Consider the following 27,630-nt stretch of genomic DNA (forward strand, 5'->3'; position numbering starts at 1 on the left):
GTGCCATTTTTATCCTCATTTTACAGATGGGGAAACCGAGGCTCAGAAAACTTAAGCGATTTGCCCAGTGTCACACAGCTAGTATCAACCAACCAAAAAATATTTATTAAGCACCTACTATGTGCTGGGCACTCTGCTATGCAATGGGGTTATGAAAAGTTCCCATCCTCAAGGAATTTGCAATATAATGGGGGAGAAAACATGCAAACAAATGTCACCAGGACAGAACCCTAAAGGACACCTGTGGTTAGAGGCAGTGATCTGGAAGGGGATCTGGTAAAGGAGGCAGAGGAATAGTGAGATAGGTTAAGAGGAAAACCAGGAGACTGAAACCCTAGAGAGAATGGAGTATCATGGAGGAGAGAGTGATCAAATGTGCCCAAAGCTGCAGAGAGGGGGAGGAGAATGAGGATAGAGAAAAGGCCATTGGCTGGGGCAGCTGAGAGATCCCTGGTACCTCTGGGGAGAACTGTTTTAGTGGGATGATAAAATCAGAAGCCAGAGTGTAAGGGGGTAAGAAGAGAGGGGGAGGAGAGAAAGTGGAGACTTCTATTGGAGACAACCTTTTTGAGAAGTTTATCTACAAAGGGTGAAAGATATATTATGATGACAGTTATGGGGACAGAAAGATCAAGTGAGGGTTTTTTTTTTCAGGATGGAGAGACACGGGCATGTTTGTAGGCAGCAGGAAATGAGCCAGTAAACAAGGAGAGAGTGAAAATAAATGAAAGAGTAGCGATGAGAGAGGGGCAATCTTTTGGAGGAGATGGGGTAGAATGAGATTGCTGAGCAGGTAGGGGACTTGGCATTGGTAAGGAGGAAGGCCACTTCATCATTTGAAACAGGGGCGAAGGAGGAGGTAGTGGCAAAAGGCACCTGAGTGGTAGGAGACGAGGAAAAGAGGGAGATCACAATGAATAGCCTCCATTTTTTCTGCAAAATAAGAAGCAAGGTTCTCAGCTGAGAGAGCACCAGGATAGACAGGTTTGAGGAGGGATGAAAAGGTTTGGAAGGGCGGCCATGGAGAGTGGGATAGTAAGTTGGTAAGGTAGGCATAGTAGGACTGCCTAGCAGCAGTAAGGGCCCAGCTGAAGTTCTGCAGCTGTAGCAGACTCAATCAGAATGGTGATTTTCTCCATCCATTCATGTGTAGCAGCACATGTATAGGAGAGAAAATGAAGAATGGTGGGAGTGATCCAAGGCTGAGCCATGTCTGAGTATTGTCAGTGATATTCTAGGAAGAAAGAATGGAATTCAATTGTGGGACATTGCAGTTTATGGGCTCCTAGAGCTGGAATTGAGTTCTAGAGGCCGTTTAGTCCAATCTCTTCATTTTAAAAATGGGGGAGAGAGTTCAAGTGACTTGTCTAAGGTCACACAGGTTGTAAAACAACTAGGATTTAAACTTAAGTCTTCTGTCTAATAAGTCCATAATTCTTTACATTATAACAGATTGGGGGAGATCTAATCCAATTCCCTCATTTGACAGATAAAGAAACTGAGATTGGAAAGGGTGAAGTGATTTGCCCAAGGTCATTGATGTAAGTAGAGCTTGGGTCTGGCCCCACATCCTCTGACCCCAAATCCAAGGGTTATTTCCATTATGTGACACTGGGGTAGAGAGAGTAGGCCATTTTCACTGACACTAGTGGTACCTGGTTGTGGAGGGCTTTGAATGTCAAACTAAGAGGTCAGAGGCAACTCACCCAGCATCCTCACCCACTCCAACCTCCCCTAACATTTTTACCCAAGTAAAATTAGGTTCAAATGAACAACCAGGGCAGCTTAGAAGGACAAGGAAAATAAGAGAAACGTAGAGGGGTATTTAAGGAAGAGGGTGGAGGAGTAGAGAAGAGAGGAGGCTATCCAAATTACATCACTCTATTTTGTCCAGCAGGACGATATTACCAGTGTGGAAAACTGTGGCCTCCAGGCCACACCTGCTCTTCCAGGCCCTTGGGTGTGGGCCTTTTGACTGAGTCCAAGTTTTACAGCACAAATACTTTTATTAAGGAGATTAGTTCTGGAAAGTTTAGATTCAAAGGGCTGTACTTGACGACCTAGAGGGCCATATGTGACCTTGAGGCCACAGGTTCCCCACCCCTAAATAAGAAATTATCAAATGATCACCCCCATTTTATGGGAGAGAAAACTGAGACACCAAGAGACTAAGTGACTTGCCTGAGGCCACATGGCTGGCTTAGTAACCCTGTTATTTTGTTGGTTGGAAGGGGGCATAGTTGGCAGGGCAGCTAGGTGACACCATAGTGCAGAGAGCTCTAGGTCTGGAGTGGGGAAGACTCATCTTCCAGAGTTGAAATCCAGCCTCAGATACTTCTTGCTGTGTGACCCTGGCAGTCACCTAACCTTGTTTGCCTCAGTTTCCTTATCTGTAAAATGAACTGATGGAAATGGCAAACCAATCCAGTATTTGTGCCAAAAAAACTCCAGATGGGGTCACAAAGAGTCAGACCAATATAAAAATGAGTGAACAAGGGTATCAGTAAGTGCTACTTCCTGTCTGTTTTCTTTGCATGTGAAATCCCGGCACTCTTTCATAAATACTCCTCTGCTTACCCCCCAAATGTCTAATCACTGAACTGAGGATGAGCTTTGGGGGTCTAAGATCTGATCCCTGGTCTCTGTGCCCTAAGAGGTTTAATGGAATGGAGGGGAGTGAGGCAAATAAATACCTTGTATTTTCTTCCAGAAGCCTGGTCTGTTTTCCCACATTATCCCCTAATCAGCCTGCAATTGGGGGGGGTGGGGCGGGGGCCAGCTATTACTCATCCTCCTCTGTACACTGGGGAAAGAAGGGATTGAGAGATTAAGCAACTCCCAAGGTCACGTGGCAGATTAGTGGGGGACAGGAATAGGTCTCCTGGTTGCCCTTATCCTCTGGAGTGGGTGGGAGGCTGCTGCTCCAGCTAGTCCTAGTGGTGAGAGAAAGTGGCAAATGAATGCTCATTAACTAATAATTAGTTATTTCCCTAACTTGTTCAAAGAGGCAGGTAACCCTTGCTTCTTCCTGAGCAGCTCAAAGGGGTCCTCAAGCCTTGGGGTCCCCTTTACATTCTTAAAAATGATTGTGGACCTCCACCCCCAATCAATATATATCTTATTATATTAGATGTCAGTATTATTAGGAAAATCATTTGGACCTCTTGCACCATTTGAAAGAGTCGTGTGGACCACGATGGGTCTAGCGACTGCACTTTGAGAATCAGAGTTTCCTTCTAACAATTCCTTTACAATCTAATTTTTTAAAATCTTAAAGTTTATTTAATCTCGGGAGGCGGCTAGGTGGTGCAGTGAATAGAGCACCACCTGAATTCAAATCCAGCCTCAGACACTTAACACAAAAACTAGCTGTGTGACCTTGGGCAAGTCACTTAACCCCAATTGCCCTCCCAAAAAAGGCAAAAAAAAAAGTTTATTTAATCTCTTGTTCCATAGACAAGAATATTTCTTATTCTTTGTGTGAGTTGGAGTCATAAAGACATGAATTAAAATCCTGCCTCTGACTCTTAATATCAATCCATAAATATTTACTAAGTACCTACAGGCACTGTGCTAAACTTTGGGCAAACAAATACCAAAATAGACAGTCCCTGCCCTCAAGAGATTACAATCTAATAGAAGAAGGCCATGGACACCAAAGGAGGATGAACATCCCTGAAAGGGCTCAACAAGCCCTCACACCAAAGTGCGAGTCCTCCCCGAACACCCCATAAAATACCTGTGTATGTGGGGTAAGTAGATGGTAGGAAAAATCCTGAAAAGCTTGGGTGGTCCAAGGTTTTTCCCTCTTGTCTTCTTAGTGGTGTTGTGTGTGGCCCTGGCTAGTTATACCTTTCAATCATTCAACAGACCCATGTGACAGGAACAGTGAGTGCCATCTACGCTCTGGGGATGCAAAAATAGTCTTAGCCTTCAAAAAACTTACATTCTATGGGGGAAGGGAGGAAGGAATGACAATATGTACACAAATAATTAAGTGCAAAACATATACAAAATAGGGGCGGCTTGGTGGTACAGTAAATAGAGCACCGGTCCTGGAATCAGGAGGACCTCAGTTCAAATCCGGCCTCAGATACTTAACACAAAAACTAGCTGTGTGACCTTGCGGAAGTCACTTAACCCCAATTGCCCTACAAAAAAAAAAAAGACTATATATATATACACACACACAAAATAATATGGGAGGGAGGCTGTAACAACTGGGGATGGGAATCAGGGAGGTGGTTGAGCTGAGCCTTGCAGGAGGCTAGGAAAGGAGTTTGAGACCAAGAAGGGGAAAATTCCAGACAAGTAGAACAGCCCATGCAAAGGCACTGAGATAGGGAGAGAGTCTATCAAAAACTTATGTAGAGGGTCTGTGTTTCCTTGGGGAATGGTGGAAGATCTTGTGGTCCATTGGACAGATCCTGTATTGCTTGGGAGCTAGGAGACTGAATACATCTCAGAAGGAATTAACACAGAGATTTGTTATCAGAGCTGTGTAGTGTATCTTCAGGACCGAATGCACATCTCCCACTGGAAACAATTGTCCAGCAGTGGGTATCTTTGCCACAAATTAGGATGTGTGTTCACCAGCATTACCAAAGACCCCTTCTCTTTTCCTACAAATCCTGGAAGGGTTTGTGTAGGTGGTGAGCAGAGTAAGGGAACAGTTACTAGAAATGCATTTGGGTTAGCAAGAATCACAATAATAGCTGACATTTATCTAGCGCTTTAAGATTTACCAAACGCTTTACATATGTTATTATATTTACACTCCCAATAATCCTGAAGTTGGAACGACCAGTATTAGTATCTCCATTTTACCAGTGAGGAAACTGAGGCTTAGACAGACAGTGGGTTCTCTCTCACTGGAGATCTTTAAGCAAAGGGTGGATGACCATTTGTTGGCTACGTGGAAGGGGGCTTCTGGTCCAGGTCAGGGTTGAACAGCTTTGGAATGTCCTTCCACTCTGAGATTCTGTGATCATGCAGTCTTATGACTTATCTACAGCTATGTAACAACTGGGTGTCAGAGACAGGATTCAAAGCGCAGGCCTTTTCTGAAGGCAGGTTCATGACTCTTTTCACTACATGATTCTCTCTATCTGAGCTGTTAAGGGAGCTCCTTCCACAGTTGGGGCTCCAGCTTCAGCCAGAACCTACCCCACAATGCCACTGACTCTTTTCCAAGGTCAGAAGGAGAAAAAATAGACTTTTCCTTGGTCAGTGTGAGTTAACTTTTACGACACAGCCCTGTACCTTTTTGACTGATCAAACCAAGGTAACGTTTATAGGGGAAGACAAATCTTGATCTGCTGGGACTTGATCCTACTGCAAAAAGAGAAGGAAAGCTCAGACTGAATTCAAGCTCCAAACTGGGGTCTCAACACTCTTTGGGTAGACATAGAGGAGGGATGTCTGTGGTAGCATTTGTTTGCAATAATGACATTCAGCACCAGGGCCATCCTCATTCCAAGTTGAGAATTTGTATAACACATTGACTCTAGGTTTGACCTCTGATATCTCAGAGATAGGGGCACTGAGGTGGTGCAGCAGATAGAGTACAAGGCCTAGAGTCAGGAAGACTCATCTTCCTGAGTTCAAATATGGCTTCAGAGGCTCCCTAAATGTGTGACCCTGGGCAGGTCATTTAACTGTTTGCCTCAGTTTCCTCATCTGGAAAATGAGCTGGAAAAGGAAATGGCAAACCACTCCAGTATCTGTACCAGAAAACCCCAAATGGGGTCACAAAGAGTCAAAGATGACTAAATAACAATGTCTCAGAGATGCAGCAGTTGTCTACCCTGGCAACACGAGAATGGAATTTACAGGAAGGACTCTGAGCAACCCAGCAGGCCCTGGCTATTTTCACAAAAGTAGAACCTGAGAGCAAGGGAAACCAGCACTGAGTAGACCCACTCCTGCTGGAGATCAGGTCTGGCCAGCTTATAGAGCCTTCTCAGTGTGTAACACAGCTCAATGGGGGGAGTCCTAACTACAAGAAACTCAGTTTGGGCTACTCACCATTTAGCAAGTAGTTCAACCCACTCTGCCTGTCCAGTTATTTGCAGGAAGGACTGGTAAATGTTTAGCAACTGGATCTCTGAAAAAAAAAATGTACACACGAAACATTTTAAAGTTTAGTTAACATTTTATCTATCAGTTTCCTAAGCCTAGACAATCAACAAAATAATAAGTGAAGTCCTGATTTATAGAATTTCTTTATTTCTGAAGTATAAAAGATATAAAATATATAAAAGATAGTGACCCAAAAATTTAACTCTCAGCATGCTGGAGTCACCTCTAGCTGGCTGATTATCTGGGATCCTTCACCATCACTTGATGCTTGAATCTTGTAGTTTATGAATTATGCCTAACCAGGGACTGAAATATTCAGCTTGTATTTTCCACCTTTTACTGCAGAATTCCTGTAACAACAGCAGGAGTAACTGGCCTACCCTGGTTCACATTATGTCACAGGTGGTTAGGGAAACCTTACTTGTAAATGACAGAAAGGTCACTAGTCTGATGATCCTGTCAACCAGACATGGAAGAAGGTGGATGTTCTAGGATACATGGTAAAGAGAGCCCTGGAAATGGAATGAGGAAGCTCACTGAGTTCAAATCTTGCCTCAGACTCTTACTAGTTGGGTAACTTTGGGCAAGTCATTTCATTTCTAATTTGCCTCAGTTTCCTCATCTGTAAAATGAGGAGCTTGGCTTTGATGACTGATGAGTCTTCCAGGTCTAAATTTGTGCCTTATCCTTAGATCCTTTCACCAAGAGCACCTGGAAAGTCCTTGAGCATCTTTGAAAAAAACTTTTTTTTAACATTTTTGCTTTTTGGAGGGGGAAGTCAGGGCAATTGGGGTTAAGTTGACTTGCCCGAGGTCACACAACTAGTAAGTGTTAAGTGTCTGAGGCCTTATCCAAACTCAGATCCTCCCAACTCCAGGGCTGGTGCTGTCTTCACTGCACCATCTAGCCTTGAGCCCCCTCCCCCCCAGTGTCTTTCTTGGGGAATATGTGGGAGAGAGGTCTTTGAAGTCGGGGGGGAGGGGTAATGTTAGCAATAAGCATGGGTCAGAAAGGGAGAGTGCCTTCAGGAGGAGAGTGGAGCTATGTTGACATATATTCTGCTCTTCCAATCTCTGAGTCCTCAGAGGTGACCCTTCTCCACTGAGCTCAGTCCCTGGGAAAAATGACTCAGTAGTGGGCATCTTCACCATTTAATAGGGATTATTTCCCCTGTACTCTATTGTGGACATCAGATATTCCTCTCTCTCTGTTTCCCTCCCTCTCTTACCCTCTCTCCCTCACCTCCCATTCTTTCTCTTCCCCCCTCCTCCTCTTCCCCTCTCCCCCTCTTCCCTTTCCCTTCCCCCTTACAGTGAAAAAAAAAAAGAAATTAATTTGTTCAGTTTACTTCATCTTAGAAGAGGAGCTGACAAAGCCCTATTAGATCACTGATTCTAACTTTCAGGCAAGAAAGAAAAAAAAACAGCCCCATAACAAAAAAATGAGGAAATTGATCTGAGTTTGAGAGCCAAGGAAAAAAAAAAGCAATTAGGTCATAGCAGGAACTAGAGATTGTCAACTAATTTGCTGAGCAAAGTGAATACTGGTTCTGACCTCTGTTACTAGGTGACCCAGTGGATAGAGCACAGATCTTCTGGGTTCAAATGTGGCCTTAGCCACTTACTGTGTCACCCTGGGCAAGTCACAGTTTTCTTCAACTGTAAAAAGACCTGGGTTCAAAGGTGGCTTCAGCCATTACTGTATCACTCAGTTTCCTCATCTGTAAAAGGGGATAATAGTGGCACCTACCTCCCAGGGTTGTTGTGAGGATCAAATTGTTGGGGCTGATGGAGCAATGGGACCCCTAAAAAGGGTACTTGAACTTTCCCACAAATTTCAGCAACCAAGTCCTTGGTGTTCACCTGAGGCATTCAGCTCATCTCAGTCAATAATCCTTTTAACTGCCATTTCATTATGGGCTTCATCATCTGTACCTGGCCCACTGGCCCACCCCAGGCTACTAGTTACTCCTTAATCCCATCCAGATCTTCCCATAGTCTTTCAATATAAAAATGCCTATTTTGTCCCCATTAAATTGCACAAATTCTTAAGAATCTGGCCCACTTGTATTGGTGTCACAAATACTGTAGACTCACTAGGAATCTTACCCACCCAACCAGTGTCTTAATACACTCTCTACTTGGATTGAAAGAAGGCTAGAGGGGCAGCCAGGTAGCACAGTGAGTAAGAGCACTGGCACCAGTGTTGGGATGACCTGGGAATCGAATCTGGGCTCAGACACTTAGCACCCACCAAGAAACACCTGGCCGTGTAACCTTGAGCAAGTTACTTAACTCCAATTGCTTAGGGGCGGCCAGGTGGCTCAGCAAGTAAGAGCACTGGCTCCAGTGTTGGGATGACCTGGGGATCAAATCCGGGCTCAGGTACTTAGCACCACACTCAGAAATAACTGGCCATGTAACCTTGAGCAAGTTACTTAACCCTGATTGCTTAAAAAAAAAATTATTAAAATTAAAAAAAAAAGAAAGAAGGCTAGAAAGAAGGTGGTGCAGTGAATAGAGCACCAGCCCTGGAGTCAGGAGAACCTGAGTTCAAATCCGGCTTCAGACACTTGACATACTTACTAGCCATGTGACTTTGGGCAAGTCACTTAACCCTAATTTCCCTCCAAAAAGAAAAAAAAAAAAAAGGCTAGAGGGAGCAGCTAAGTGGTAGAGTGAATAGAACACCTGCCCTGGAGTTAGGAGGACCTGAGTTCAAATCCGACCTCAGACTCTTAACACAAAAACTAGCCATGTGACCTTAGGCAAGTCACTTAACCCCAATTGCCCTCCAAAAAAGAAAGAAAGAAGGCTAGAGTGGTCGAATTCTTTCGAGGCAGACCCCAACCCTGTACCCTTGTATTTTGGGGTTGCTTGCACTCCTAGACCACATCAAAATGAGATACTATTTGAAAAGCCTTAATATAGTATCTTGTACATGATAAATACTCATTCCTTCCCCCTTTCCCTTATCTCCTCAATTTTCTACTATAAGGGTAAAGAGCCCTGACCTGAGAGTTAGGGGAGTTGTATTCTAGAACCTGTGACTGTAGGCAAGACAATTCATTTCTCTGGGTTCTTGGTTTCCTTTTCTTTAAAATGAGGGAATTAGACTAAATGACCTCCAAGGTCAATTTGAGCAGCAATAATCTGTGGATCTACTCTTAAATGAAGAAGAAAACAGGGAAAGAACACTAGAATTGGAGGCAGAAGGCCCAAGTTAGAATCCTGACTGTCACTAACTACTTGTGAGACCTTGGGCAAGGCATAACATCTCTGTGCTTGAGTTTTCCATCTATAAAATAAAGAGATCAAACTAGAGAGGTTTTAAGAGTCTTTCCATTTCTAAGCATTGTGATCCTGCTAGTTAATTAGTATATTAAAAAATCTCCCCAATTACACATAAAAACAATTTTAAACATTTGTTTCTTAAAACTTTGAGTACCAAATTCTTTTCCTCCTTCCCTTACCTCCCCCCTTCCTGAGACAGTAAGCAATTTTCTATCAATTCTACATGCATAGTCATGTAAAACATATTTCCATATTAGTCATGTTGTGAAAGAAAAAAAAAGACAAAAAAGAAAGAAAAATTAAGAAAGTAAAAAAGAATGCTTCAATCTGCATTCAGATTCAATCACTTCTTTCTCTCTGGGTGGATAGCATTTTTCATCATAAGTCCTTAGGAATGGTCTTGGATCATTGTATTGCTGAGAATTTTCATTCACAGCTAATCATTGTACATTATATGTTGTACATTGTACATTGATGTCACTGTATGCACTGTCCTCTTGGTTCCACTTATTTTACTCTACATCAGTTAGCATAAGCCTTTCAAGTTTTTTCTGAGAGCATCCTGCTTGTCATTTCTTATAGCACAATAGTATTCCAGCAAAGGATTGCCCAACTGGAACTCGCTATTTGGGTCCCCAGTGGGGCAGTTAGTACTATTCCCAGATTGTTGTTTGTCCTTTGTTCTTGAAGAGGACCTATGGCATCAGGAAGGTGATGTCTTTAGTCATTGTTTGGGTTTCGATGGCTCAGAGTGAGTATAATCAGCAATTGTTTCTGTTCTGACCAAACAATTTTCCCTTCCCCCTTTTTTCTTTTTTCTTTAGCAGGTTAAAAAAGTGCCATTTTTTTTGCCTCATTTCTTACCTAGCCTTAACACTGAATGTGTATTGCCTCAGACAAACTGAGACCTGGGAAGACCTTAGCTTAAAAAGATCAAGGTTCCTGTTGTATCCAGGGTCATCTCTAGTCATCCTGATCTATATCTTGCCACTGGACCCAGATGGCTCCAGAAGAGTGAAGCACATTCCCACCTCACTTAAATCCAGTTCACTTAAAAGTCAAGACATCAGCCTCCTGATGCCATTGGTCCTCTTCAAGAACAAAGGACAAACGACAAACACTTGCATCACAATAATATACAACAACTTGGTCAGCCATCCCTCAATTGATGGGCATCCTCTCAATTTCCAATTCCTTGGCAGATTTTTCAAGGGCTAGACTTTGGTGTGATGGGATAGATTAATGTCAAGGTATATCAAGGACTAGATTTGTGGTTTGATGGGATAAGGAAGAGATAATCTAGAGGAGGTATCTTTAGACTGGCTCTCCTATCAGTCCCTACATTTTAACCTGACTTTAGATTTGGGTGTGAATCACATTTCTAATCCATCATCTCCACAACTGCTGAAGCCCAGGACTCTCTTTCTCACATTGAATTTGGACTTTGGACTTTTCCACATAGGACTCTCATCCCCACTTCACATTTCCCACATTATTTCACATTGCTTCCTCTTAACAGTCTACATTCCAGCCAAAATGACCTACTTTCTGTCTCCCCTCCACAGTATTCTGTCTCTGATCTCTGTACCTTTTTACAGACTGATCCTGGGCCTAAAATACTCTCCTCATCTTTTTTAGAGTTCCTAACTCAAGTGCCATCTAGTGAGCCCTTTCTTGATCCTTGCCACATACCTCTAGTTGTTAACATTTTCTTTCTTTGGAAATTATTTTCTATTAATTTATATATTTTATATCATCTTTGTACATGCTATTTCCCTCCAGAAGACTGTGTGACAAATGAAAACTCATTGAAGGCAGATACCAGTGTCTGGCATTATAAATAATTGTTTGTTAAACTATGTCTTTTCACCAGACTCAGTCCAAGTTTCAAGGCTAATGGGAAGGCTCCTGAGAATGTGACTTTCCTGGCACTAGGTAGGCCAATCAATTCATTTACTACAAGCCCCTCTGGATTATTGTTCTATTACCCACCAACAAAGAGCCAGAGGAGGCTTCTGCCAGGGAAGGGGCATCTGAACATGGGTTAAATTATCCTTTAGGGCAATTTGACGCTTGTCTGGACATCTGTGGAGGAGCCTCAGTGCTGTGCTGGTAAATGTTTAGCAGCTAGCCCTCTGAAAAAAATTAAGCATATATGTACATGAATTCATTAAAAATTTTAGTGATATACAAGATATGTAGCACACAATTTACAAATAATAATAATAATAAGATCTACAATATTCTTTATTGTAAATGCCACATGCTCAATTGATTCTCACAAAATGATTTGGTTGCAATTCAACCATCATTTGACAAATGGAGCTGCAATTTGATCCACCCCCCCCAAATTATTGTCATTAAATCCAATGTGTGATCTACTATTAAACTTTCTCACTTTTATACAAATTATATTAATTAAACTGAAACCTCTTCCCCCTTCAGCATGCCTAATTGCACTTGTGCTATCTTTTTAGAGTTTTGCATTGTTGCAAGATTTGGGAAATTGTTTGGTCTACGTAATTGTCCACATCATCATCCCCCCAAAATCCTTCAAATGAATTTCTTTTTTTTTTTAAGCAATCAGGGTTAAGTAACTTGCTCAAGGTAATATGGCCAGTTATTTTTGTGTGGGTGCCAAGTATCTGAGGCCGGAACTGATCCTAGGTCTCTCGCTGCTGGGGCCGGCGCTCTTACTCACTGCACCACCTGGCCACCCCCTTCAAATGAATTCCATGTTTTAAAATTTCACTTGAATGCTACAGTTTTCTTTCCCCAGATATATATGGTGAGGTTAGTACTTTATATAGCCAAGTCAATGGTTCTAAAAAAGCAAAATCATTAAAAATGCTTTCATCACTGTTTTTGACAATTTAAAATATACCTTTAGATGTTGAATTATATTTTCTAATAATGTCCTCCTAGGAAAGTCTTAAGTTTATTATTTTTATTAAATGAAGTTTCTTTAAATTTATCTGAAAACAAAATATTCAGTTTGAGATTCATGCTTTCCAGTACCAGTCTTTATATTTTGCAAAGCTCTTATGGTGTGTTTGATTAATTTTTACACTTTCTGATTGTTAGTTGCTCTTGACTACATTGTGGTTGAAAGTGATGGAAATTCTTCAAGAATGTCAGTCATTAAAGCAAGGTTTTGAAAGAAATGAATGTAAGTTCATCTTTTTGTCAAACCAGAAGAAGCATGAGGAGAACATATCCATCTGTAATATAGGTTATGCACACCATACGGCAAACAGTACCCGCCTTGGTCCCCCCATTTAACCAATTATAATGACTTCAATTTCCAGTTCTTTAGTGTCAGCTTCTAGCTTGGTTGGAGTTTTATTAGATTGGTGATAAATTTCAACAAGAAATATTTGAAAATGATTAACTTGTTTTAGTTCAGATGTTTAATTGTCAAGTGAAAATTGATTTAATGATTTAGACAGTGCCCAATTTTAAGAAAAGTTTCTACAAACTGCATATTTGTGCCAGACTTTCTTCCCAGCACTGTATTAGTACCAGTAGAACAAAATGCAATTGTTTGCTTTCAAATATTCATTAGTTTAATAACAATTTAAATAATACTTTAAGATTTGTCCACAATAATTTAAAAGTGGACAATCATGTATTAATTAATGCTATAATCAACATTAATTCTTTTAAAGCAATAAGAAATAAAACCAGTATGGGTTGAACTTCTCACTGGAGATAAATCAATAGGAGTTTTTTCTTCAAAGTGACAGACAGATGCCCCATCAATCATGATACAGATTTTTATATTCTTTTCTATAACTTGAAATATTTTCATTTTGACATGTTTTGACATTTTTGTTTCAGTCTTGCATATGTAAATAATTGCCTATATTTACTATGTTTTTTTTTTTATGGCTGCTAGGTGGTGTAGTAGATAGAGTGCTAAACTTGAAGTCAAAAAGATTCCTCTTCATGAGGAGTCTGACCTCATATACTTACTAGTTATGTGATCCTGGCCAAGTCACGTTACTCTATTTGCCTCCATTCCTCATCTATCAAATGAACTGAAGAAGGAAATGGCAAACTACTCAGGTATCTCTGCCAAGAAAATCCCAAATGAGATCACAAAGAATTGGAAATTACTGAAGGACAATTGCATTTTTCTCTTGTAATTCTATTGCCCCCTTGATATCAGATAAAGGCATCTATTATGTTTTTCTAAACTGTAAACAATATTGAAAACTTATGGTAGCATTAATATTCTTATTACTTAGTTTGTGCACTAAATTGGAAACCAAGTCATTAGCTGATTTTTAAAAAAACATATCTTCAGTTTTAGAATGAGCTTTGAAACACTGTTTGCTAATTAATTTTTTTAAGGGAAACTTGCCTAGGAATTTTATTAATGCCATTTGGTGTTACTAAATATGCACTCCATTGCTTAGACACATGCACATGCTTTTTTGCTATTATTCCTAAATGCTGAACTGTTGAACAGTCCTTACATCCTAATTTACCTTCTTTTATTTCAAGCCATTGTACTGTTCTGTATATTTAAATGTGCACTTTTCATTCCAAAAATCTGGAAGCACAAGATAATATTTTTCCCCTTTGACAGATATCATCATTTTTCTTCATCAATTGGTTTTTCAAAAGATTCAAAATCTGGTTCCATTGGCTTTGATGTGCCACAATGATTTTTCTTCCTATCATTATTTTCTTTGTTTTCACCTTCAAATTAAAAAATAAAACTTAATAGATCACTCTGTTTTGGCATTTTAGGAACAAAAGTTGAAAAATAATTTTGTTACCTTAGTAAAATTCATGATACTATTTGAATGTCAAATAAAATTATCTGTTAATGACTTCTTTATGTAATTTTAGAAATAACATACATTTTAAATTAACATATATATATATATACACACCTGGTTTTTTAGTTTTTACCCATAACTTCAGTATGATTTGCTGTTTCTTGCAAAAACCACTATCAATTTTAATAATTCCATCAACAATAGTCGCAGAAACAAACTACAAATATATCGATTTGTGTAATTTCGAATAATTTGATTGCTTTCTGATTCATCAAAAATGTTGCTTGTATTTTTGATGGAGTATAGTTCCTACATGAATGTTGGTTGATATTTTCATTTATATTAATGAGTAAGATGAATGTGAAACAGCAAGAACATATGTTGGAACTTCACTCTTTCATCAATGATCTGAGAGACTGCTTTGCTGAATCAAACAGTAGCTTTTGAATACTGGAAGAACATTTCCACTTTTTTTGGGTGCCATTCCCAAGGTAGCAGCTATAGACATGACACACTTTTATGTTTAATTTTCCTTAATGGCATAAATACTCCCACCATGACTGATTTTAAGCTACCAACTTATGTCACTGAGCAGAGCTGGAAAGAGATACACACAAAGGAGTACAACATTATATAGTATTTCTAACATCCAGATACATTTAACATCTAGAAATAATCTTAAGAGCACAGATAATAGTAAAATGTAATGAAATAACTAGAAAGTGAAGAGTTCTAGGTGTTTATCACCTTTGCTTTTACTAGTTTATTTAATTTTAAGTTTATATGATTTCATCTTTAATAATGGTTTTCTTTACATTTACAGGCTTTCATGAACCAGCACCAGCATGCCATAAATAGAGATTCAACCTATGATTTTACTGCTATTGGAAACTCTCTGATGAGGACACTCCCTCCACTGGTATAGGTTGACACCATTTTTACAACTTCTAGGACCTTCCCTTCAGTTGCTAGTGCCATCTGCTCTAAGGTTACCTTTCATTTACTCTGTATATGTGAAGAGATTAGGACAGCAAGTGGTTAATTGTGGGAATTGAGTGAACCACACTGACTCCATCTTGGGACTCAGTTCTGGAGCTAGCTCAGTTCTCTTTCTATTCAATTATATCTCTAGTCCAAATTCTGTCTTGTGAGAAAACTTTATTCAATTGTAGGAATTGAGAAAAAACCTTGTTTCATTGTTTGAACCTAGATCTGTATGGCTTGGAAGCTGGACCATCCCTAGCTGCTGTTTAGAAACCCTTAACCAAGGACCTGGGTTATGCTGATCAGAAACTCAGTCAGATCCAAAGATTGATTCAAGGTGTTTACTCACAATTGTACATCTCAAGCAACTTGTATGTCTTATCTGAAAACTGACCCTGTACTGATCAATCAGTTATTGTTCCCATGTTCTTTTGATTCTTCACAAACACTTGGGGGGAATGGGATGCCTCTTTTTCTGAATATAGGAAATTGTACCTGTCCTCTCTCCCCTTCCCAACTTGGAAAGTCCCTAATCTTTCATCCAATTAGAAATCAGACTACCTAATTTTGTATTGTTTCCTTTTAATTAATTGGCCTCGATAATCATTTTTAATGTATAAAAGTTTGTCTCCCCCTGTAATCAAGGTCCAAGCCTAAACTGAGCAGTTTTGGTACTAGGTTTTTTTTTGGCAATTGGCATGCATTGCTTAATAAATTGATCTGCTTGGAAGACTGAGCCTTCGTTTCCTCAGTCATTTCATCTTTCACCACCTCGTATGACTTATATATATGCTTATTTATGTGCATGTTGTCTTCCCCATTAGATTATAAGCTCCTTGGGGGGTAGGCATTATTTTTGCTTTTTCTTTCTACCTCCAGTGCTTAGCACCTTGCCTGGTACATACACAGTGTGGCATCATATGGATGCTCATTGATTATTCATAGATTAGGTCCAGGAGGATCTTGGGACTATTGTAAGGAAAGGTCTTATAAGTGGCAAAGCCTTTGAAAATATGAGCTCTCCCTATTCTTAGCATCCGTGTGATTCCACTTACAGTTCACTTGTAATGTCAGTTCAACCGCTAAAGCAACATTAGTGCTACTTTCAAGACAAAGCAAACCTCTACAAGGCACATTCCCTTCATATAGTGCTCACTGACTCATGAGCTCAGATACTTGAAAGCTGTGTTATTGAAGTGTCCTCTATATCCATGTGAACTGTTCTATGTGGTTCTTAGAATGCAGTATTGTTGACTAACAGACCCTCCACAGGCATATGCCTGCACCTCCATGCATATGGACATTTGCTAGCTATATTCAGGGGCACAGAAAAAGATCCATGCATTTTCATTTCTTCCTCAAAATTGTTCTAGCTCTCTTTGCCCTGATGGCCCCTACCTTGAGGCACACTTGCACTGAGGGATAGACTACAAACTTCTTTCGGGGGGAGGGGTTTTATTCAGCAAACATTTAGTAAGCAACCACTATGAGTCAGACACTGGGGCTATAAAGATAAAAAAAAGAAAGGTCTGCCCCAATAGAACTTCCATTCTCCTTATGGGAAACATGTGAATACTATGTTAGTACAAAATATTGTAGTACAAAAAATTCAGGGTAATGGGAAGAATCCTAAGAATTGCTAAAGAAATGCTAAGAATTGGAAGACCAAAGATTCAGACTGCGACAGATGTTAGAGTCCATTAATTCCAACCTCTTCATTGTATATACGAGGAAAATAGGGCACAGATAGTCTAAGAGATTGGCCTTAGGATCATATTACTAATAAGTTTCTGATGAAAAGTCACATGTAGGAGGTAGCAAGAGTTGGATATTTGAAGGGATCTCGGGATTCCTAAAGTCAGATAGATGTTAGAAAGGGAAGGGATTCCAGGGATTGCAGACTGTGAAAAGGCAAGAGAGGGAAGATGAAATGTTATTTACTAGGTTATAATAGAGTCCACTTTGGTTGGATTGTAGAGGGGTCAGCAGGGAGTAATATGAAGTCATTGTGGCCAGACAGTTTGGATTTGGGTGATGAAGGGCTTTAAGTTCATAAGAAAGGAGTCTGTATTTTATTGTAGACACACCAGAGTAGAGCAGAGACTGTGTGGTATTTATCTTGGTATCCACAGCGAAGTCTTCCAAATAGTACATCTATTTAAATGCTTAATAAATCTTTAGAGAAAATTTTTTTGATAAATTTTGCTTCACCAGATCATACACCCAAATGAAGTCCACAGTGGATAATTTCTGAAAACCACTGAGATAATGCAAAAGAGTGATTTTGAAGGCTAGTATGTGTACCTTTATACACTGGTGTTTTTCCATTTGTTTAAAGAAAGGAGGACACTATGAATTGTGTCTTAACCTCAACTTTGTGCAATATTGTTTATCTGACCAAACATTTGTTAAATGTTTGTCAAATTGGATTCCACAGCTAATCATGTTCAAGAAAAGAAGCCAAGAAAGGTGGCATTGTAAAAAGTAGCCAAAAAATCTTACAGCCCCCCCCCCCCAAATAAGTGTACATTATGAATTTGGTGAAAAGGTGAATTTTGGTGACAGGAAAATTTCAAATTAAAAACAATTGTGATTTTTATCTATTTGTTTATTTCTAACTTCAAGGCAAGTAGAAGGCTAGTTTTGGAGTAAAAAAGATGCGTTCAAATGAATTTTGTTATTATTTTTTTCTAACTCAGCAAAATAATTTTGTGGTCATTTAAAAGGGATGGTATTGAATATATAAATTAGTTTAGGTAAAATTGTAATTTTTATTATATTGGCCCTGCCTACCCATAAACAATGATTATTCCTCCAATTATTTGAATGTGATTTTATTTGTATAAAAAGTTTTTTTTAAATAATTTTGCTTATATAGCTCCGGAGTTTGTTTTGACAGGTGTACTTGTAAATATTTTATACTGTTCAGAGTTCTTTTAAATGGGGTAATCCCTCCCTTTGATGCAGCTTATCAGTGTAGCCACAGATTCTAACTTCTCAGTGGAGTAGGCAACTCTGTTGTTAGACAATGTCACAGTTGAGTTGCTGATCTGAATCTGTGAAAGGAATTCCTACACCAGGAGTTTCTATCACAGGGATGAAATCACAGCACCAAATTAAATTTTTAAAAATGCATTAAGATCTTTTGTTTATCAGTTTCTTGATATAATACCAATTTTTCCAAAAAAATAAGTAGACAACATGAATGTATCTGAAGCTGTCCACAGCATTCCACACCTATAGAGTCATGCTTCATTTTATTTCACTTTACTTTATTGCACTTGACAGATATTGTGTTTTTTTATAAATTGAAAGTTTGGGGCAACCTCTCATCAAGCAAGTCAATCAGCTCCATTTTTTCCCAAAGTATATGCTTGCATCATGTCTCTGTGTCACATTTTGATAATTCTCAAAATATTTCAAACTTTGTTATTATTATATCTGTTATGGTGATCTGTGATCAGTGATCTCTGATGCTACAATTGTAATTGTTTTCGAGTGCCATGAACCATGCCTAAGACAGCGAATTTAATTACCAAATATTGTATGTGTTCCGACTGCTCTATGGACTGGCCTTTCTTCTCTCCACCTACCCCCCTCACCTTTCTCTCCCTCCCCTCCAGCCTCCCTATTCCTTGAGACACAATAATATTGAAATTAGGTCAATTAATTACCCTACAATGGTCTGTAAGTATTCAAGTGAAAGAAAGAGTTAATCTTCATTGTTGTCTTATTTTAATAAATTGCCACAGCCACCTCAATCTTCAGCAACCACTATCCTGATCAGTTAGCAGCCATCAACATCAAGGCAAGACCAGCAAAAAAATTACAATTCCTTGTAGGCTCAGATGATGGTTAACATTTTTTTTTTTTAGCAGTGAAGTATTTTTTATTAAGGTAGGTTCATTTTTTAGATATAATACTGTCTCATACTTAATAGATTACAGTATGTGTAAATACAACTTTTATATGCACTGGGAAAGCAAAAAATTGTTGTGACATTGTTTTGTTGAGGTGGTGTGGAACCAAACCTGCAGTAACTAAGGTATGCCTATACTTTCCCACTTCTAAAGATAGACCACTTTAATTACTCAGGGTTTAGCTTTAGTGTTGTTTACATTTGGTTACAGTGTTGTGGTTAATGTGTATATTTATACTTCTGGTTTTGTTTATTTCACTCTCTGCATCAATTCATACAAACCTCAGGTTTCTTTTAATTCTTCATACTTGTTATTTCTTAAAACTCAATAATATTCCATTGTATTCACATACCATATTTTGTTCAGCTCTTCCTGAATTGATGAGCGCCCATTTTGTTTCCAGTTCCTCATTACCTCAAAAAGTGCAATTATGAGTGTTTTGCAAAAATTGACTGTTTCTGCTTTGGCCTTCTCAAGGCATATACATAGTCATGGAGTAGCTGAGTCAAAGGGTATTAATAGTTTAGTGTTTCTTCTTGAATAATTCCGAATGACTTTTCCAGAACTGTGAAACTAACTCACAGATTTACCAACAATGTATTAGTGTGCCTGCAAATTGTGTTTAAATTTTATTTAAGATAGACAGATAATCAGCCATAAGGGAAATCATACTGATACCAGAGAGTCACATCAAAATTCAACCTCATACAGAACACAGAGAAAGAAAACATCTCAAAAATGTAATTGGTCAAGTTCCTGATAACCAATTTGGTTTCTGAAGTAGAACTACTTACCAGGAAAAGGGTGTTCTAATCAATCAACATGTATTTATTAAACTCTTACTATGTACCAGGCACTGTATTAGGTGCTAGGGCTCAAAATAATAAAGAATAAAAAAAATGCAGATGACTAGAATTCTCTGACAAGCATGTTTCCTATTCCAAACTAATAGGTTGGGATCTTGCACCCTTTGATTTAGTGATACCACTTCTACATCTATGTTCTCAAACATATTGAAATTAGGGGGAAAGGACTCATATGCACAACAATATTTATAGTAGCATTCTTTTCATGTGGTGGCAAAGAACTATAAAGTCAGGGGGTGCCCATTAGTTGAAGTATGACTGAACAAATTATAGTATATCAATGTAATGAAATACCATTGTGCTCTAAGAAATAATAAAAGGTATAATTTTAGAGAAAACTAAGAAGACTTGTATGAACTGATGCAGAGTAAAGTGAGTAGAACCAGGAAAATAATTTCTATAGTAACAACATCGTAAAGACAAACCACTTTGAAAGATTTAAAAACTCTGACCAACATGTTGACCAACCATGATGAAGATCCATGATGAAACATACTATTTGCCTTCTGGCAGAGGATTCTGGATGCAGATTGAGACTTTTTTTTTGGACATGGTCAATGCAAAAATTAGTTGTGCTTGAATATGTGTATTTATTGAAAGGGTTTTGAGTTGTTGGAGGTTTGTTTGTCGTTGTTTCCCTAGTGGAGGAGGAGGTAGGAAAGAGAGAAAATAGATTTTCATTAATTGGAAAAATAATTAAATTTTAAAATAGAATGGGATTTTGGTTTATGAGTCTGTATCCTATGGATTTGGTTAGTGTGAATCCCTTCAGTAAGTTTTATTAATAAATATGAAACTCATTTCCAATAACTTTGCAACTGTCAGGATGAGTTCCTGAATCATAAGGATTTGAAGATGTTTAGCTGGCAGAAGAAGAGATTTAAGGGGACAAGACAGCTAACTTCATGTATGGGGGGAGGGGACTGTCATGTGAAAAAAGTATTCTATTCATTCTATTTGGCCCCAGAGGACACAGGTAGTATGTGTGTGAAGTGACAGTTCAGCTCAATATAAACAAAAACTTCCAAAAAAAATTGTAAGGCAGCCTGATGTAACTGGAAAAACATGGGTTTGGAATCAGGACCAAGGCCTGGCCATAGTTCTGCTACTTCCTACCTATGTGGCCTTAGGCAAAATATCTCACTTCTCTGAACTTCCATTTTCCTGACTCTAAAGGGAGGAGGCTAGATTAGGTTGCCTCAATGTTCCTTCCAAGTTCTAGACTCAGGGTGCTCAAATGGTTCAAGACTACAGTGGGCTTTCTCTGGAGTAATAAAAGTTGACATGAACACACACACTGTATATATACTATATATGCATGTAGTACAATACACATTATACATGCATACAGTTTATGTACATACACATGTGTATATGTATGTATATATGTACACATATCACATACATATTAAATACACACATATAGCTTCAAAGTAACAATTTTGAGTCAGGAACTATTATTATTATCTCCATTTTATAAATGAGGAAACTGAGTAGGTAATCAGGGACAGCTAGGTATTGCAGTGGGTAGAACATTAGACTTGGAATCAGGAAGACCTTATTTCAAATTCTGCTTTAGATATTTACTGTGTGATCTTGGGTAAATCATATCCTCTCTGCCTCAGTTTTCTCATCTGATTAATGTGGGGATAGCAACACCTACCTCCCAGGATTTCTGTGAGGATCAAATGAGAAAATATTTGTAAAGTACTATTGTGTGTTTTATACACACATGCACAAACATACATATATTTATATCTGCTATTAGTTATTGTTATTCAAGGGGAAGCTGGATGATGCCTTATTGATGATGTGTTGAGGGGATTCCTGTTATCTGTGGTTCAGACTAGGCGAGTTTTGAGATCCCTTCCATTTCTGGGTTTTTGTGAGGTTTCCCACAGCTAAAATAAGGATGTAAGAATGTGTATAACTTGTGGGTGGGTGAGATTGAGTAGGTAGATAGGAGTGAAAAGATTTAGATTAGAAGAAAGAGTTTTGTGCTTAGGAGGCCAGGTGAGAGTGACCCCATTTGGGTTTGCCATTTCCTTCTCCAGCTCATTTTACAGATGAAAAAAACAGGGTTAAGTGACTTGTCCAGGGTCACAAAGCTTGCCAAGTGTCTGAGGTCACATTTGAACTCAGGAAGATGAGTCTTCTTGACTCCAGGCCCTGCCTCTATCCACTGTGCCACCTACTTGCCCCAATATATCCGACACTTAGTGACTAAAACAAAACAATATATAATTAAATGCTAAAGTGGTTTGGGGCAGTAGCACTTAGCCAGTAGTATAGTTATAACTAAGGTGGGGGGATGGGGCCTTGACTAAGGCACAGATTTAGTGGGAGCAGGGTGTGTGATGTGTTTTCTTCTTATAATGTTGTAGAGCCAGCTATCCCCAGATCCATATCAAATTCTCACATGTCACCAGCTGACATGGTGAGAAGTGTCCCTATTCTCTCAGCTAAGCTGGGACTGCCCCTCTTGGTGGCCTGTTCTTCTTCCCCAGGGTCCCTCAGGCAGGCCTAAAATCTACAGTACTCTCCAGGGGGCAGGCTGCCCTCAATCTCGGTACAAAAACTGTCCCTCCTCTAGACTGTCTCTCCTCTGTACCACTACCTCACCCCCTTCCAATGAAAGAATTCCTTCTCATGACTCTACACAATAGGATTTAACCTATTAAGACTTCTCCCTGAATCTGACCATCCCATTTATTAAGCAGTAATTCCCTCCCCACTCCTTTTTTTCAGCCCACTAAGTGCTAAAGTGGTTTTGGGCAGTGGCACTTAGTCCGGAGCAGAGCTATAACTAGGGGCAGGGTGTTTATGTTTATGTTTATGTAGGGCATTACATTCAATTCTATGTACCTTCCTTTCTTACATTCTCTCCACCTCCTTCCCTAAAGACATCCTAATTTCTATTCTCAATCACACTCAGTTTGGAACACAAAAGGAAGTCAGTGAAGGGAAGGTCCATGTTGCTGTCAGTGGAGAGTCTGAGTCTAATAAGGGAGGCTCCCACGTGACTCAGGTAGGTTGGAAAGCCACAGAAGGGCAAGGATAGCCACCAGCTGGTAGGCGATTGTCCATCTGTCTGCTGGGGCTTTTGCCTGAATTTCAGGTTTTTAAATCTTTGCCATCTACTAAATTGGGATAATGCTGGGATTAATGAACTGGTTGTAAAAAACCAAAACCTAAAACCTTGGGCTCCTCAGGAAAAGCAGAGACTCAAATACCTTACTATCATTGTTACTATTTAACCAAGGATACAGGAGGGAAGAAAACATTACATCATCCAAACAAGCCCTTGTTGGCTGAACATTCCCTAAGAGCAAGACTCTTTGCAGTAGCTTAGCTCTCCTGAGAATCTCAAACAGCACAAAGCCTTTTCCCATAAATTAACTTTGAAGACTTAGGGCCTCTAAGGTCATTAGGTTGCAGCCCAGACACGGACATCATGTCACTTGGGTAAATGTTGGTTGGCAGGAGATATGTCCCTGGAGCTTTTGCTACCTCGGAATAGTATTCTCTGTGCTATAGTTTTCCATTTTTTACTGCTGTCAATGTGCAATACAATATGCAGGAGGACCATGTGGATAGCAGCTAATGAAATTGTGACAACAGGTCTGTTAGCTTTCTGCAAAATGGAATGCAAGTTAATTGGTCCTGTCTGCATGTTTATTGCAAAGTCATAGTTCCCAGATTCCAATATGGTGGCTTGCTAGAACTGTTTTAAGCATATATTGTATTGTTTCGTGGCTAAGAACTAAACTGTTTTTTTTTTTTGAAGAAAGTCCTCACTGAATTGTACAAATGTATCCATTACAGAAGAAAAACAGATATGATGTGTTCAATGATTGGAAAATGGCAGAAAGAATTCTCTTGTATAATAGAGTCTTAGCAACTCTCTAGGCCTCCTCTACTGGGCCATATAGATAAACTGTGATTATGTATTGGTAGACAGAGTTTCTACACTGCAATCCCCAAGGGTAACAAAAATCTTGAGCCCTTCTCAGATTCATACAACTCTGTAAAAATGGCATATATGAAGAACACAAGGAAATATCAAAGACCTTTATGAAGAGACACAAAGTAAAGTCAACAGAAGGGGATGCACACAGATGCCAACTATATTTTATGGATTTGAGGGGAAAAGGCCAGTGTCAAAGATGGAATTTTAGAAATGCACAGGCAGATTAGGAAGAGTAAGTCAAATGATTGTATTTTTTGTTTGCTTATTTTTATTCAAATATATATTATATAGAAATAGGTGATGAAACATACTTCCCTCTTCTGCGAGGAAGAGCAGGGCACTCAGGGAGCAGATTGTACACACAGAGATGTAGTTATTTTGTGTCACTGTTGTTCTTTGTAATAAGAGAGGATCAAATGTAGAAACTATGAGGAAATGATTGGTATAAAAAATATGAAAGGCATCAAGAAAATGTTTTTAAAAGGGGGGGTGCAGCTAGGGGGCGGTTAGGTGGCACAGTGAATGGAGCACTGGCCCTGGAGTCAGGAAAACCTGAGTCCAAATCTGGCCTCAGACACTTAATGCTTACTAGCCATGTGACCTTGGGCAAGTCACTTAACCCCAATTGCCCCTCCAAAAAGCAAAAAAAAAAAAAAGAAAGGGTGTGGGATATGTCGGCTTCCTTTTGTCATGATATACAGTATATAATATGTGCGTGTTTCATTTTCCAATTTGATCACAGGGTAAATGCATCAAATTTGGGGGTTATGATTGAGTCTCTGGTCTGATGCAGGTACTGGTATCTATCATGAATGCTGCTATTATCATAAGCACTATGAAATTGATGAAGAATACACTATTACAAAATTTTTTTTAAGTATGATTTTTTTGGAGGTGTGAAAAGAACTAAATTACTTTAGGTGATTTTTTTCCTTTGGTAACTAAGAAACAATAATTTTGAAATGAAATTCCACCAGTGCTTAACTCATCAACTAGTTTGAACCATTTTAGTTTAAACAAACAAACAAATAAAGAGCAAGATCTCAGAGGTACTTTTTGAAAAATAATCACCCTGGGCTTGGGTGTTAACATGATTTAAAAAAAAAATTTTTTTTTAAAGCAATTGGGGTTAAGTAACTTGCTCAAGGTTACATGGCCAGTTATTTCTGGTTGTGGTGCTAAGTATCTGAGCCTGGGTTTGATCCCCAGATCATCCCAACACTGGGGCCGGTGCTCTTGCTTGCTGGGCCACCTGGCCGCCCCTGTTAACATGATTTTAATGGCCCGTTTATTTTTCATTTCTAATCTTATTTTAAGTGACATTACTTGCTGGTGCATAGAGCTTGACTGATAACCTAGGAGAATGAACTGTGTAGTTGGTCAAATAATAAAAAGTAATATCATATAGTGATATGCAATCTTTCCTTATAGGAGTTTGAGGTCTCTGTAGCCATGATCTCATCACTGTTCATGGCATGTTCAGCAAGCCAAGTGAGGATGATAAGTATTATTGCCAAAAAGATCATCATTATACACCTTTTCTGAATATTGGGATGTTAAGTTCTGAGAGGGAGGGTAATTTTCCCAAAGTCACACTGCAGTAATGATGCAAAATAGAAAAGTTTCCTTGACTTACTAATCCTTTAGTTTAATTGTTTATACACTAAATATCAGAGACAGTCCTTTATCTTCTGACCTAGACTACTCCCTCCATCTTCCCAGTTTCCTGTCTTTTTGTTTGTTTGTTTTTTTGGGTTATACCAGAGAGATCACTTTTGGAGTACAGGTCAAATCCCAAGTACTTTGAATCTGGATCCCAAGTCCAACCTTGGGGAGGAATAAGAAAAGGGAGATCATTTGAAGTCTCCCTCACATCCTAAACATGTTATCTATGAATATTTAATTTACTTAAGATTTAAGTTGTGACCACTGGAAACTCCTGAAATTCTGGAAGAATTTACTAGGCTAATGCTACACCAATGATTTAACTGGATTTCCAAGGTATCTTATTGCCTGATCAGATATTATTTTTGTTGTTGTTCAGTCCTTTCAATCCTGTTTTATTCTTTGTGACCCCATTTGGGGTTTTCTTGATAAAGATACTGGAGTGTTTTGACATTTCCTTCTCTAGCTCATTTGGCAGATGAGGAAACTGAGGCAAACAGGGTTAAGTGACTTGCCCAGGGTCACACAGCTAGTAAGTGTATGAGGTCGTATTTGAACTCAGGTCTTTCTTACTCCAGGCCTGACACTTTATCCACTGGCCCACCTCAGATATTATTTAAGTATGGCCAATTCAGTGGAATACAAATGACTTTCTCCCCCTGTAATGGGGATGGGAATTTGAAGATCTACCCTTCCCCTTAATAGACCTAGGGGAGAGTTTGAAGACCTCCCCTACTTTGAAAGTAAACTCTGCCCCCTAATAGGCTGAATGTAATCACATGGAGCCATGATGGAGGGAATTTGCTGAAGGGTGCAGCAGAGCCCACAGGAAGCTTGTCAGAGCTAGCAAGATGGTGGGAGAGAGAGGACACTTGTTAAGGAGATAGAGAGGTCCGTAAGTAAATATTGATCTTGTATTGGTTTGTGGGAAGGCTGAAGGACGCTGTGGCTCTCAGCATTATTATGGCTGCTGAATATCTTTGGTACTGTGATGGAATCATCTTATTGGTTTTGGGATTGGATTTTCTGGTGTCTAAATAAATGCTTCACTTCTATCCTCTAACTGGAGAATCTGGTATATTTTGTGATTGAATGTCATGTGATACTTATAGTCATGGTCTTTATGGTGATTGTGGGTGCTGTAAATATTGCATTGGCGCTACACCTCCCCCCCTTAATCTGTGATGTCAGCTTTCATAGCAGATAGTCTGATGGTATATATAAAGAAACCAGCTAAAGAGTCAGTTAAAAAAGTAATTGAAACAATTAACAACTCTAGCAAACTTGCAGGGTACAAAATAAATTCACACAAATCATTAATTTTTTTTTGCCTTTTGGAGGGCAATTGGGGTTAAGTAACTTGCCCAAGGTTACACAGCTAGTTTTTTGTGTGGGTGTTAAGTGTCTGATGTCAGAACTGAACTCAGGTCCTCCTGACTCTGGGGCCCGTGCTTTACTCATTGTGCCACCTAGCCACCCCTAATATTTCTAAATGATACCAGTAAAATCCAATTTTCTATCTAAGAGATAGAAAAATTCCATTTAAAATGACTACAGGATATATAAAATATTTGGGAGTCTACTTTCCAAGATACATGCAAGATCTAGATGAAGGCAACTATAGGAAACTATTTATAAAAATAAACATGTAAATAACTGGAAAAAAATGTTAATTGCCCATGGATAGGATGAACCAATATAATCAAAATGATAATAAAACCTAAATTGATTGGTTTATTCAATGCTGTTTTGCCAAACTATGGAAAGAATACTTTGTAGAACTAGAAAAAATAATCATGAAATCCATATTCATATGGATCAAGAAATGAAAAGAAATGGGAATGAAGACAGCCTAGTTGTGCTAGCTTTCAAGTTATACTATGAATTGTAGTATAATTGTAATATGAATGCATACATATGCATAGATACACATATACTTATACAGAAATTATTAAAAAAAACAATTTGGTCCTGGCCAAAAAATAGAGAGATTGATCAATGGAACAAATTAGGTACACAAAATACAGGAGCAAACATGTGTAATGTCCTAGCATTCAGTAA

General features: G+C 39.0%; 1 long non-coding RNA gene and 2 pseudogenes across 2 annotated transcripts in view; 1 reads left to right on the top strand and 2 right to left on the bottom strand.

The window, feature by feature from the left end:
* The window catches only part of LOC138175090 (uncharacterized), a 54,871-nt gene extending 38,996 nt beyond the window's left edge, over positions 1-15,875 (top strand). For both annotated transcript variants that reach the window (XR_011171873.1, XR_011171874.1), the window contains exon 3: positions 14,988-15,875. This is a non-coding gene — a long non-coding RNA (uncharacterized lncRNA). The remainder of the gene's footprint in view (positions 1-14,987) is intronic.
* Positions 12,068-13,395, bottom strand: LOC138174880 (E3 SUMO-protein ligase KIAA1586-like; annotated as a pseudogene).
* On the bottom strand, positions 13,490-14,127 carry LOC138174881 (E3 SUMO-protein ligase KIAA1586-like; annotated as a pseudogene).
* Positions 15,876-27,630: the final 11,755 nt, after the last annotated feature.

The sequence above is a fragment of the Petaurus breviceps genome, unplaced genomic scaffold (assembly GCF_028583685.1).
Source record: "Petaurus breviceps papuanus isolate PSGF00001 unplaced genomic scaffold, PetGlider_PUasm1.0 76, whole genome shotgun sequence".
NCBI lineage: Eukaryota > Metazoa > Chordata > Mammalia > Diprotodontia > Petauridae > Petaurus > Petaurus breviceps.